The sequence below is a fragment of the Dysidea avara genome, chromosome 4, assembly GCF_963678975.1.
Source record: "Dysidea avara chromosome 4, odDysAvar1.4, whole genome shotgun sequence".
In the NCBI taxonomy this organism is placed as follows: Eukaryota; Metazoa; Porifera; class Demospongiae; order Dictyoceratida; family Dysideidae; genus Dysidea; species Dysidea avara.
Window position 1 is genome coordinate 45388917 of NC_089275.1, and position 13156 is coordinate 45402072.

General features: G+C 37.6%; 2 long non-coding RNA genes across 3 annotated transcripts; one reads left to right on the plus strand and one right to left on the minus strand.

Annotated features, from left to right (window-relative positions):
• The first annotated feature begins 919 nt into the window (after window positions 1-919).
• On the plus strand, window positions 920-12417 carry LOC136252395 (uncharacterized). 2 transcript variants are annotated; one of them, XR_010699537.1, is made up of 4 exons: window positions 920-1116; window positions 10594-11678; window positions 11731-11904; window positions 12023-12417. It is a non-coding gene; the product is annotated as an uncharacterized lncRNA (long non-coding RNA). The 2 variants fall into 2 exon arrangements; XR_010699538.1 differs by having other exon boundaries at window positions 11622-11678; window positions 12023-12408.
• On the minus strand, window positions 6741-7072 carry LOC136254217 (uncharacterized). Its single transcript, XR_010700372.1, has 2 exons — window positions 6953-7072; window positions 6741-6893 (listed from the first exon to the last, which is right to left on the minus strand). It is a non-coding gene; the product is annotated as an uncharacterized lncRNA (long non-coding RNA).
• Window positions 12418-13156: the final 739 nt, after the last annotated feature.

A 13156-nucleotide genomic window follows, 5' to 3' on the forward strand; every position in this document is an offset into this window, starting at 1 on the left:
TTACCTGACTGCTATTGGTGGTGGACAAGACTATACATTACACACAACAGTGAGCAGCTGTTGTCTAACTTGTCTTACTACATGTGTCAGGACTCTAGTCTCTTAGTCACATTGGCATCCTAATGCAATGTTCATGAATATACACACACCAAATGGTACGATACTGAGCTATAGCCACCTGTCATAAGACAATTGAAGGCATGGAACTCTGACAAGCATATAATTATAAGTTAAGATAGTCAGTGGCTGTGCACTGGCATTTATTATTTTAGCCAAGACTGTACACAATAAGAAGAATCATATACAGATTTTCCATGGGTGCATGGACTACAACATTGGCTCACTGGTGCACAGTAGCATAAATGCTAAGTACAATATAGTTTGTACAGTTAGAGTTTGTTGTTCATGTGAGTATTGTATTCATTGACTTTATCACAGTGAAGAAATCTATGTTGACATGTATATGAATGCATGAATTCCCACAAAGTGTTATTAACACTTTACAGTGACCAGCACTGAAGGTCTGAAGCTAATCTACATGCACACACATCATTCACAACAGCAGTCAGGTACTGTGTATAGCTGCAATGGGTTATCAACAGCATGAAGCCATGTTGTTTACACAATGTGGTCAGACAATTATGGCACTCAAAAATAGTTTTAATTTTAATTAACACTAACACTGACTCCACCCAACTTTAGGCTTTACGTGGAAAGGAAATATGGTTCATAGAAACTATATTCATAACAATGAATAATCTCTGGTATCAGTGCTATCACTTCTTTATGTCTCTGAGAGAGCGCTTGTATTGTCGCTCGTAGCAAATCGCGACTGTGCGCTTACACTGAGGAAGTAGACTATACTCACCACGCAGAGACGCTATGCGCGATCTTCTAAGTCTAAGAATTAAGTCACCCGATTCTCGTAATATATTCAGGTAGTTATCTGAGGAAAAGTCACGTGTTATATCAGGCAATACCTGAATAGTATCACCGTGTATAGTCGCACGTTTGGGTAGCGCTGCTATTATTGCCATATAGAAGGATGCGGGTGTGGAGTAGCGCCTTGACTGTCTCTCCGGATGCATTGGAGTTTAGTGAGACTAGAAGTTTATTGTGAGTTTAGTGTGAATTCAAAGTGCTTGTGTATTATAAATGGCCTAAGGCAGTGTGTCATCTTACTCTACGCTGTATCCTCGGCTGTATCCATACCCTGCAATATGCCTGATCACAGATGGGTGTCGCACGCACGAGACGAGGTCTCATGATGTTCCCTTGGATGTTCCTGTCGCATGAACTAGCAAACATGTTGTGAAAGCCACAGATGCAAGGAGTGACTTGTACAGTCACCACTTAAACTCTAACCATGGGAAAGGCACTGGACTTTAACTGCAGTCGCAGATCCGCCTGCAGTCCATGCCTGTGCAACACCATGCCATGATTTCACTAAAACATTATGGGAACACCACATTATTATTGACGTAAATGTTCAGGCCTGTAGAAAAGGTTGTGGTTCTATCCCATCATGATACTGTTAGTAAACTATTGGCTCTTGAATTGTTACTCATTTTTATTTCAACCGCTGAGTTGGGTTAGCTAGCGTCTGTGAAGACTGCTTGTCAATTAATAATGTTTAAATCACCTTGATCGTTCAATGTTAAATCACAAGCCACATTTCCAGAACTATTTTAGTGCTTCCTCTATTGCTGTATATCATGACATAGGCAAGAAATTCATACATATTAATTTATCCTTTTAGCAGAGCGATTTCATGGTGCTGCAGGTACAATAGGCAATACAGCATATAGCAGATACTTTTTGATCACAAGAAAAAAGAAATAATGTGCGTGTTAGACGAAACTGACTCAACCCAATGACCACCTTTCACACAGCAAGCGCCAACCACACACACACACACACACACACACACACACACATGTATAATATGTAATTTCAAGTGAGATGATAATGTGTTATTCATTGTATTTGCTACTATTGGCACAGGTTAGCCTTTCAACCCAACCTTATCTACTGATAAAGCAGATAGTGTAGTGTGTCTGTGTGTCTAGTATCCATCCATCTGTTACATCAATGGCCACCTGGTATAAACCAGGGAGGCATACATAAATGCCAACTGTCCGTGTATCACAGAGTGGGTGAAGGTCCATATCTTCACCTGTGAGACATTATACAGCCTCCTGTGAGTAATTGTCCTGTCCCAGGATATTTGCTGGTGCTGACTCATATCACCTGGGTAATGCACAGGTGTTCCAGTGCTGGTTCACTGCGTGCATGTGCGTGTGTGTGCGTTAGAGAGAGAGAGGCAGAATAGCCAAGTGGCTAGAGCATCATCCTGTTAATCAGAAGGGTCATGCCCAATTATACTAAGTTAGTGTTGTTTTTGTTGTTGCTTCCTTAAACAAAAATCTTTACCCATATTGCTCCAGAGTACTCGGTTGTAAAATGAAGACCTGGTGACCTTGTGTCAACTGGGGAAGCAGCTATAACATTAATGGGTACCTGGTGTTTTCTGGGAAAGCTAATACCAAACTGTCGTTGTCTCTCTTAGGGGTGTAGGGGTCGTTGTGGAACTTCGGGTTCCGTGACTTCTTTCTGTGTGGCTTACGAGTGCTGCACCAAGAGGACTTCCCTGCACCAAACTCAAGTAACTGAGGCTTCCCAGTGCTAATTCGCTGGGGAGCAATAGCTGTGTTTTGCTTGGCTGCTGTGTTTTGCTTGGCTGCTGTGTTTTGATTAGCTTATGCATTGTATATACTCACCATCCACAAAGTGCACATTATCCCCATTAGGTCCAGTCCATTGCTTGTCTGATATGCATAACAATAGTTCTGCCATAGAATAATTATTCGTTTCATTTTGAGATTTTTCTGCTATGGGTTGTTTATGTATGTAGTAGCTGCTTTTTCTTTTGTGTTGGGGTAGGATTTGTAGCAATGGATTAAGATATAATTTTTAAATCAAACACGATAAGGTGCTCAGCTGAGGGGTACACTGCTCAGCTGAGGGGTACACTGCTCAGCTGAGGGGTACAGTGGTGACCTCAATCCTCATGCATCAGCTGTTGTCACCCTACTCTCTAGAGTTCCTATGCATGAAAATAGCAAGGAGAAAACATCCTGACCACCTGGCAGACTCCTGTAAGAGTTCGAGCGTAAATCGGATGGCTGCTTGTTCGAGGCCACCTAGGTCCAGTCATGGATTTTTTCTCCCTCCAACTTTTCAAACACACCTTATGTAGCTAAAGTCTTTGAGCAGGCTGTAGGACCAGGTGTCCTACAGACCTTCAGCACTTGTGCTGTAAAGCATTAATAAAATTTTTTTTTTAAAAAGTACTTACTCATTCACTTGGTGTGGTGTGTTTTGCTTACAAACTGGAAGACAGGACACACAGTTTGAGCTTTACACATAATCCATACCGTATCTACATAGTTCTTGCAATGCATATTATCAAGAGTTAATATTATTAACTCTTGATATTATTGTTTCACAATTGTTGCTACTTAGTCTTCACAAAGTCATGCATGGAATATTTGATTAGACAATACAGTGATGCTGTAGTATTCATAAAGTGTATATCTGGTTTGTTCATTACTGCAGCAGCACTTGGTATAATAGTAGATTTTTAGTTTTGGTGATGGAGCAATCAGGGACGTAGCCAGGATTTTTTTGAAGGGGTTCGGAGTTAAAGTGGAATGCCTTAAGGGGAAGGCCTGGGTGCTTCCCCTAGACCATGTTTGAACGAAAATGAAGTATACATAAAATGTTCCCTTAAGCAATAACATCGAAAGGTGCATCTAACTAGCTAAAACTACAAAGTAAATTCAAATGGATCAATTCAACCTCCATGGGTAAATTTAACCTACAAATTTTTTTGTTAAAATGACTATCTAAAAGTGGTTATAACTAGGGTAGACTTTTGGACTAAATTGGTCAAAATAACAAGGGTAGGTCAATATAACTGTTCACTTAGGATGTTGAAATAACATATTTGGGTAATTTCAGTGTGTATGGTCAAGTCTACTATGGCACAGATTAGATGACCAGCTACATGGTTAAATTTGCAGTACACTAGCCATTATAACATTTGTGTTACATCCCACAATCAAAAGTGAACATGGAGACATTGGTTTTATATGTGACCAGGCCTGCAAAAATAGGGCATGTGGGCACATAAAAATTGCCTACTTTTTGAAACTGTGATGAATCATAACTTTATATTCCATTACTGCTTGGTCATGAAATTTTCAGCAGTTATTAAACAATTAGTTGGCGTTACAGTACAAGTTATAGAATGAATATATTCTATCCGAATACTGAGATATGAGATGTTATGTGGCGGAGTATAGTTTGTGCCCACATGCCCTATTTTTGCAGGCCCGGTCACATATACAATTTGAAACTTCTATAAGATCAGGTATGTTTAAAGTATTAAGATGCAGTACGTAACAACTATTGCGAATATGTGTCACAGATAGATTAATGTATGTAATTACTAATGATGACTGACTTGTTAATTAATGTAAACAAACAAATAAACGAATATTTTGTGATGTGAGTTAATTTTACCACAGATGGTTAAAATAACCATGATGGTAAGGTTATTTCAAACACTTGGCTAGAGGTTGAAGAGACTTTAGGGCATCTGGGCAATATAACTATATCTTAAATAACAAAGTACATCCTTGGGTCATTACTACCAAAAAATCGGTCATTTGAATTGCAGGTAAAACAACCCAAAAATTTGGGTCATTTGTACCGATTTGAATTTACAGTGTACACACTGCTGTTTATGCAGCTTATAGAAACTATAAACCTATTGTAAAACTAACTAATCTTCACTTCCAGACAGCATACTGATAGCCAACTTCAATTTCATAGCACATGGAAGCCCTCCACACTTGAGTCCCTTGGCAGTTGGCAATACTTCTTTCCAGGCATACATTATTCTCGACCAGTCCTCCTGTTGATGGTCTTGGTTTGTACTCCAACATGTTCAAGACACCACGTGCCCGCAACATGTAACAAATAAACAAACCATTCATCAGTTAAATATACATCAACAATTCACAGTTTGTTCTAACCTAGACACATGTATAACACGACCACTCAAGTTTAGCAGCAGCTGCCTTGTAATATGTCTCAACACAGTCCTTCGCCATTTCACTCATACTGTGCATCATGTGCGCAATTGATCACGTGATGTAATAGATAAAATTTGCAATGGTTCAGCATTAAAGTGATGTGACCCTCAAGAGTATTACAGAGGAGCCAGTGGGTAAGTAACTACTGGAGAGCTCCAGGGCTATAAGACTTGGTATGATTTTTAAATTTTTTTTAATTCTGCCTCTGAAAGGGAGGTTAGTCCAAACCATCTGAACCCCCCTGCCTACGCCCTTGGCAATAGGTACTTTTAGCTACAAGTGCATTTGTCATGGTTATAGTTTAAATTAATGACAACTATGTACCCTAACTAAGATTTCTATCATCATCTTTTGAATATATTAGTGTGTATATAATATTCGTGAAAACAGTCTCCTGTTTCAAGCCCTGTCTGTCAGTGAGTCCATGGGTCTAGTCCATGGAATGCATTGTGCTCATTCACTTATCAGTTAATGGTCAGCTGGTTCATTCATTGTCATTCTCATGCGTGACTGTAGCTTTCCTCTGGCCTTTATTTAAGGCCAGGTATTACCATGTGTATGTATGGTGATGATAGTTTCAATCGGATGAAGATTGGGACAGCTGTGTGATGTGTATTAGCACAAGCACAGTTAAGAACAAACTACTTTTGCAGGCAATATATATATATATATATATCAAGACTCACGGTAGTGAGTCGCGCGGCCAAGAAACTACAAAGCGCACGCCCAATTAAAAGACGCGCTGCCACTACTGTGAGTTATTTACGTGTAGGGCCGGTTTTGCAATATTAGTCCTAAATTATGCAACATCTCTCAATAGATTTGTATTGCGTTACGTGATAAAAAATCTTTAGGAGTCGTTATCATTTTCATAGTTTTCTTGCGACCTCGCTAAAATTAAAAAGTAACCATCGCAAAATAAAAAAATAGGCGTATTTCACTTTATTTCTCTACCTTATGTTACAACTACTGTCACGTTATACCAGTCAACCAGTCAACATAGCCGTGTTTGTATAGTCCATCTAGCACTGACATTATCCAATCCTGGTTTGCCTATACGCGTATTTTCTTCAATCAACCTCTAATCCCTACAATAACTTTTAAAGACACGACGTGGACACAAACTCTAATGCCTGATAAACAAGTTGTGACAGCGTGCTGAACCGTAAGTTCCCTAGGGATGGCGTTTTAAGCAGAAATCTTTTAAATTCCATGTAGTACCACACCCCATGCGAGCGTTTATAAATCGCAGTTGTCTTAGAACAAAATCACTAGCGAAGGTGCTTTAAGCATACTCTTCAATTCTCTATTTACATGTAATTTTTAATAGATTAACCACAAAGGCCGATAAGGTGAATATAAAAGGTAACAAGCCTTTAGGGGTTACCACCTCTATGTAGTGTGTACCATGTAGCTTGTGTTGTGGCTTTCATTAAGTATTATTCACACACAAATGGTGCAACAAAATTTTGTAATGGATTGCTCGAATGTGGTTGGTGGTGTTGTGGCTCGAATGTGGTTCGTGGTTTGCCAGTGACCATGTATGAGTTGGGATTGGTCCACACAACTTACACAATATTCAAATTTCATGATGGCCATGATAATTTCTTGCCATATGGTAAACATACAACAATGTGTAACAATGTTAATTAACATCACATCAAGACTTGACTAAAAATAGTTCCAACAATAGTGATGATTTCTTGTATGTCAGCATGACGATACTGAGACCTGTAAAATAATAAACAGGCACTGAAGTTAACCTTAAATTAAACACTCATGCAACTGACCTGGAACATCGGTCGCAACACCAAAAACACTTGTTTCGATATCTGATGACACAATCCAGCAGGCACTGAATTAAAAGAGAATGTACAAAAAATCAATATGCCGGGCTGTGTCAATAATAGCATGGATAATCAAAATCAAAATGAACAAAAATTATATCCCAGGCTAAGTTAATGAATAACATAACTGTTGGGTAAGCATGTTAAACCAGAACATTAGGACATTAGTCAAACCAGAACATTAGGACATTAGTCAAACAAAAGTACGCTATCACAACTTGGTCATAATACAATGTTTGTACCACTGGACTTCACACTGGTTGCCCAAAAATTGTGCCATTCCGAGACAACAGCATAATATTATGAAACAAATAGTTACTACAACACAGTATCATGAGTGTCCGCTTAAGGTAATTAGGGACTTTCCACGAGATTTCCCCTAAATAGATCACGTGTTAGTTGTCAATCTGGTGGTATACATGGTTCAACAATGCGGTAAGTGTAGTATAAGCTGTCAATGAATAATTGTTTGTGCACTGCTAAACTACGTTATTTTTGTGTGATAAGCATGCTTGAGGAAGGGTCTGGGGGACGAAACTAATGTTTTGACAGCAGTTGATGGACAGCAGTTGATGATGGCCAGGCAAAGAACTGCGAGAAGAACTACTATGATAGTATAATAGTAGGGAAAAATTCCCACCCCTATAGCTCTGCCTAGGGGCATTAACTAGCATTATCTACAGCTACTGTATTATGTTGCTGATATGTACATTCAGGCCAAGAATAAAGGTGAAAGTGGTAGTAAGGCTCAATCCTATTATTCTGCTGAACAAGCAAGGAAGTCTGGGACTCTGGGGACATGTTCCCTCAGGAAAGTACAAGTACTACAACTTTTTTGTTTTAATTGCTTCATCAAGTATAAAAATTTCAGTCAAAAGGTGATGATCGAGCTCTGGTGTTATGCACTGGTTGGAGTGGTTGTATCGATACTGCACTGTGACATCCTTGAGGGGTTAGTGCTGGCATTGTCCATGGCAATACTATTCCATCTCCCCGAGTCTTGATGATTGAGTCCTCCATTCCCTTCTCTGCTGCTCCAATCCTGAAGTTGTGACCACAGTCAAAAGGTGACGATCGAGGCTCTGGTCTTGCATCTATACTGTACTGCAACACCCTTGAGGGGTTAGTACCGGCATTGTCCATCGCAAAACTGTTCCATCTCCCATATACAAGTCTTGATGGTTGAGTCCTCTATTCCTTTCTCTGCTGCTCTAATCCTGAAGTTGTGACCAAAATATTAAAAAATGGTTATAACATGATAAATGATTATGATGATAACAATTACAAATGTATTTATAGCTGTGTAGCAACTGTGAACTAATTAGGCACTTGCAAGTTTAATTATAGGTGTCTGAAGCATTTAACATGCACAGATATGAGATATATTCATGACGTGCAGGCAGTAAAGATAAATTTACTCTAATAGAACAGTCGTACTACACCGTAAATTCATACTTCCGAATTTAGTGTTATGAAACAATCATTATTATGTATGGATTTTACTGACTCTCCTAGATAATATTCTGCATTAATGTTAATTGCTCATTTCCAAAAAATTAGCTTTTAAACCAAATGTAGAGTCTATCACTGACAAAAATGAGTGATATCCACCCCAAAAACACCTTTGCTGTAAAAAAGGCGCGCCCAAGAAACTACAAGTACCTGGAACCCAATGTAAAAAAGAAAAAGAAAAATCAGCTTAGCTGAAGTGAAAAGTAACTGGTAACTTAAAGGGCTGATATCTTAAGCGGCCAAGAATACAATTACTACAGTTTAATCCATGCAAGAACACCTTGGCTATAAAACAGGTGTATACATGAAAGTAACTGGCAACTGAAATGGCTGATATCTGAAGCGGCCAAGAATGAATGGTCATATACAACTAATCCAAAATTTAACACTGAACCTTTATAATTCAGCTGTGTTCTATATTCACTCTTGCTGCATCGTAAAGTAATTTCTTTTAACTCTAATTGGCTGGTAATTTGGCCGCCTTTTTTTGCTCTATTATACTGACTATTAAAAAAGGCGGCCAAATTACCAGCTAAAAGAAATTACTTTACGATGCAGCAAGAGTGAATATAGAACACAGCTGAATTATAAAGGTTCAGTGTTAAATTTTTGGATTAGTTGTATATGACCATTCATTCTTGGCCGCTTCAGATATCAGCCATTTCAGTTGCCAGTTACTTTCATGTATACACCTGTTTTATAGCCAAGGTGTTCTTGCATGGATTAAACTGTAGTAATTGTATTCTTGGCCGCTTAAGATATCAGCCCTTTAAGTTACCAGTTACTTTTCACTTCAGCTAAGCTGATTTTTCTTTTTCTTTTTTACATTGGGTTCCAGGTACTTGTGGTTTCTTGGGCGCACCTTTTTTACAGCGAAGGTGTTTTTGGGGTGGATATATATATATATATATATAATAGTTCTATAGCCTTTATTTTGTTGAGTACATTACAATAACTGCATGTTTTTTGGTTGCCAGCAAATAAATTGTTGCTGACATGAATGCACTGTAGGATATGAGTATCAATGCATAAAATTATCATAAAATATTTCCCTGTGAATCCCTGTGAAGGTGTAAGTGTAGTTTGACTTTTTGTCAAAGCTGGGTCTATTGGAGGCTTTGTCACGTGATGAATAATTTCAAGTATGAAATGAAGGATAACAGCCACCAGAGAAGACAGCACTTCTAATAACAAAGTGAGGACTGCCCAGGGAGTCTTAATTATAATCTTTCATACTCCATTAAAACATTCTTTCCATAATTTAAAAATTCAAGAATGCAATTAGCATTAATTCTTTATGATGTTGCTGATTTCACGGACAATTACCCTATAATCCGTACTGAACTGTAATCACTTGCAAGTCCTTGTAGGTGTTTTGTCATAATTGTTTAAGTTGGGCCCTAATACATAGGGCTGTACCAATACCGATATCACGATTATCGGTATTGGTAAATTGTAGGTCTATAGTAGTGTAAGCACTAGTAAAAATACTATAAGTACTATTTAAATCTCTTATTCTTCACAAGTGACTTTAGTGGTAAGATCCTGGACTGCAATGTAAGCTGCCCTGGGTTCAACTCTCATAGTGAATATGTGGTGTGTTTTTTCATTTTTGAGGGGTTTTTCATTTTTGAGGGTTTTTTGTACCACTTTTTTGGTAATACCATAGATAATATATACTACGTATTATCTATGGTAATACATTTTTGTTGTATGATATTACTCTGTCCTTATACTGACCAAAAACAGACTATTTTGAATAAAAGCTCCTTGTGAACAATAAATTTTAGTAAATTTAACACAGCTATTATGATACTAAATCTCACAATAGTACATATCGGTTACAATTATTAAGTATCGGCTGAATATGTAATATCGGGGTATTAGAAAACCTGTATCGGAAATAGACAATAAATATCAGATATCGGTATCGGCTGTAAAATGTGGTATCGGTACAGCCTTACTAATACATAGTTAGGGTAAGCTGTTTGACATGCAGTGACCTATTTAATGACAGTGTAACCATATATATACACTAGTCAGTGTGTTACAGCATACTGTGGTTTATGTAGGTGGATTGTGGTACTTCAGTAAGTGTGAGTAAGGAAAGTGAATGAAAGTATCAGTCATCAGATATGACATATATAAAATTAACAGTGTGTATCAGTCCCCTGTCACTATCTGGCATTTGCCTGCAAGCTATGAAATTTGATCAATTATTTCTACAAAGCAGTTATCATACATAGCAATAAAATTAATTCCTCTTTAAGATATTTTAAAGTTTGTTTAGTAACTTTAACCCGATGCGCTGTTAAGCTGTAGGACAGCTGTGGGCATGGACCTTGTTTCGTGAAATTGGATATAGGAAAACCATATGTCTCCGTGTAGTATGATTGTATGTTCACATCATGCTTGTGAACAAGTTTCAACCTTAAAGGAGGCTTAGCTATGTTCAACGAACAAGCATCCATATGTATAAAGGTTAGCTTTCTTACACTTAATCATTATCATTGTGATAACTTGAATGAGGATGACTGATCTTTGAGAACATTGAATGGGGCTTTCCTTGTGTGCTGTGAAGTATTTTAACTAGAATGGTGGGTGGACACACCCATCATAACTTGTAATGAACCGTTTACTGGCTAAAGAATTTGCTTTAGAAAACACATCATGTACAGTAGTACTCCTTTGCTGTGTTTGGAAACTACTTGAGGCGGTCACTATAGAGAAGTGGTTAAGAAGGTGGCCACTACATACAGAGAGGTGGTTAAGGAGGTGGCTGCTTAGTGAGCCATTCATGTCAATGTCTGTCAATACATCTTAGATCCAGCTGCCAAGTAAATTTAGGTAATGGGTGCATGTGTGGTGGCTACAGCTCTTCTATGCAAACATGAGTTCACTTTTCATAGAGATAGTTTTGTTACTACTACACTACTCTGCTTGTCAAAGTGATTTAACAGTAAAGGTATTTTGCATTGAAGGTTTAGATGACTTAACATATTCAACGTTTAAAATTTACTGTAACAGTACTGTGTATTTTGCTACATACACATTTCACTTTGCATGTATAATGTAAAAGGTCTGTTTGTATCTACATTAGACGTAAAAATGTTCTGATGGGACTGCAAAGACAAGATGCTTATACATATTGAGCTAGGTAAGCTACATACATGCAGTGGTTACAGATATACATATATTTCTGCTTACAGGAGAAACAGAAAACAGCGATTCAACATTGCTGTACAAGCTGTCACAATGGTGTTTCTAGTATAACAGTTAAAAACAAATCGAGCTGCTTTACGTTGTATCATTTCTAGAAGTGACTGAATATGTGGGGACCAAACAACCGAAGTATACTCTACTATAGGTCTAACATATGTAATGTAAGCAAGGGAGTTAACATTAGTAGACGATGATGTGTAAACAGTTTACAATAACACAATACAGACACAACATTCACACTGTAAATGCCTATAATTGTTCTCAAATGTAACTTAATAGATTGGATTGGCTAATGCTAGAGGACAGGAGAAATTATGCTGAAGTTACTATGTTGAACAAAATGCTACATAATGCAGTTTCAATTGACTTTCTACCATATCTTCACCCATCCTCCACAATTACACGAGGTTACAATCAAAGATTCATCCCTATTTCTACCAGGGTCAACTGCTACCACCGCTCATTTCTGCCATCAACCATCAAAATCTGGAATTCCCTCCCTATCGAGGTTGTTGCTGTTGAAAATGTTGATGACTTTCAGACTAAATTACACACATGCACTTTTATACACTTATGATTGAGTTCTTTGTGCATTAAATCAAATAAATAAATCATGTATATAATACATTAAATTTTCCATAGTGATTGTTTTATTCCTCACATTAGTCATAAGTCAGTACTATACATTTGATTATGTTTATGTGTACACAGTAAGGATCCAAAGGCAGTGTACGTGCTTACTGGAGATCCAGGCCTAAGATTTGTTTGGAGACCTATAACCACATGATGAATTTCAATTGATATCACTGATGACCTTTCTACTTGTGTCAACATAAAAGTGCCATGCATGGGTAGTCAGTGATAGTATGTGGCATTGTTGTGACTATGGAAAGGTGGAATGATGTGATTGTTACAAACAATTTACTAACCACATACCATGCAAATGTACAAATATGACCAGATTTGCAAAATGGGGGGTCTTCCTACTCTTCCACACACATCCAGTTTGCAAACTTTGGCAATTCATATGTTTAGAATGGAAAGAGCTATATTGACTTGTAATTTGGTCAGAAGTGAGCACTAACATAGCTGAATACATGGTAAAGTTTCAGGATAATAATTATGTTATATTACTTGAACACTAAGGAATCGTCTCCCAAGTTTATGGAATTAGATGTGTGGAAAACCCTTTTTTCGTAAATCCAGTCACAAATTAATAGTGATTATTTGAAGCACCATGACTCAATGTAGGAGTATGTCATTAAATGAAAATTTTGACCTGATATTAATAGTGTTAAGTTCTTTATAACTCGTTGAAAATGCATGCAACTTTTCTTGAAAATTACAGTACTCTTGAAAAAATTAAATACTGTATAACTATATAACTGTAACAGATCAAGGTACAGATAAACT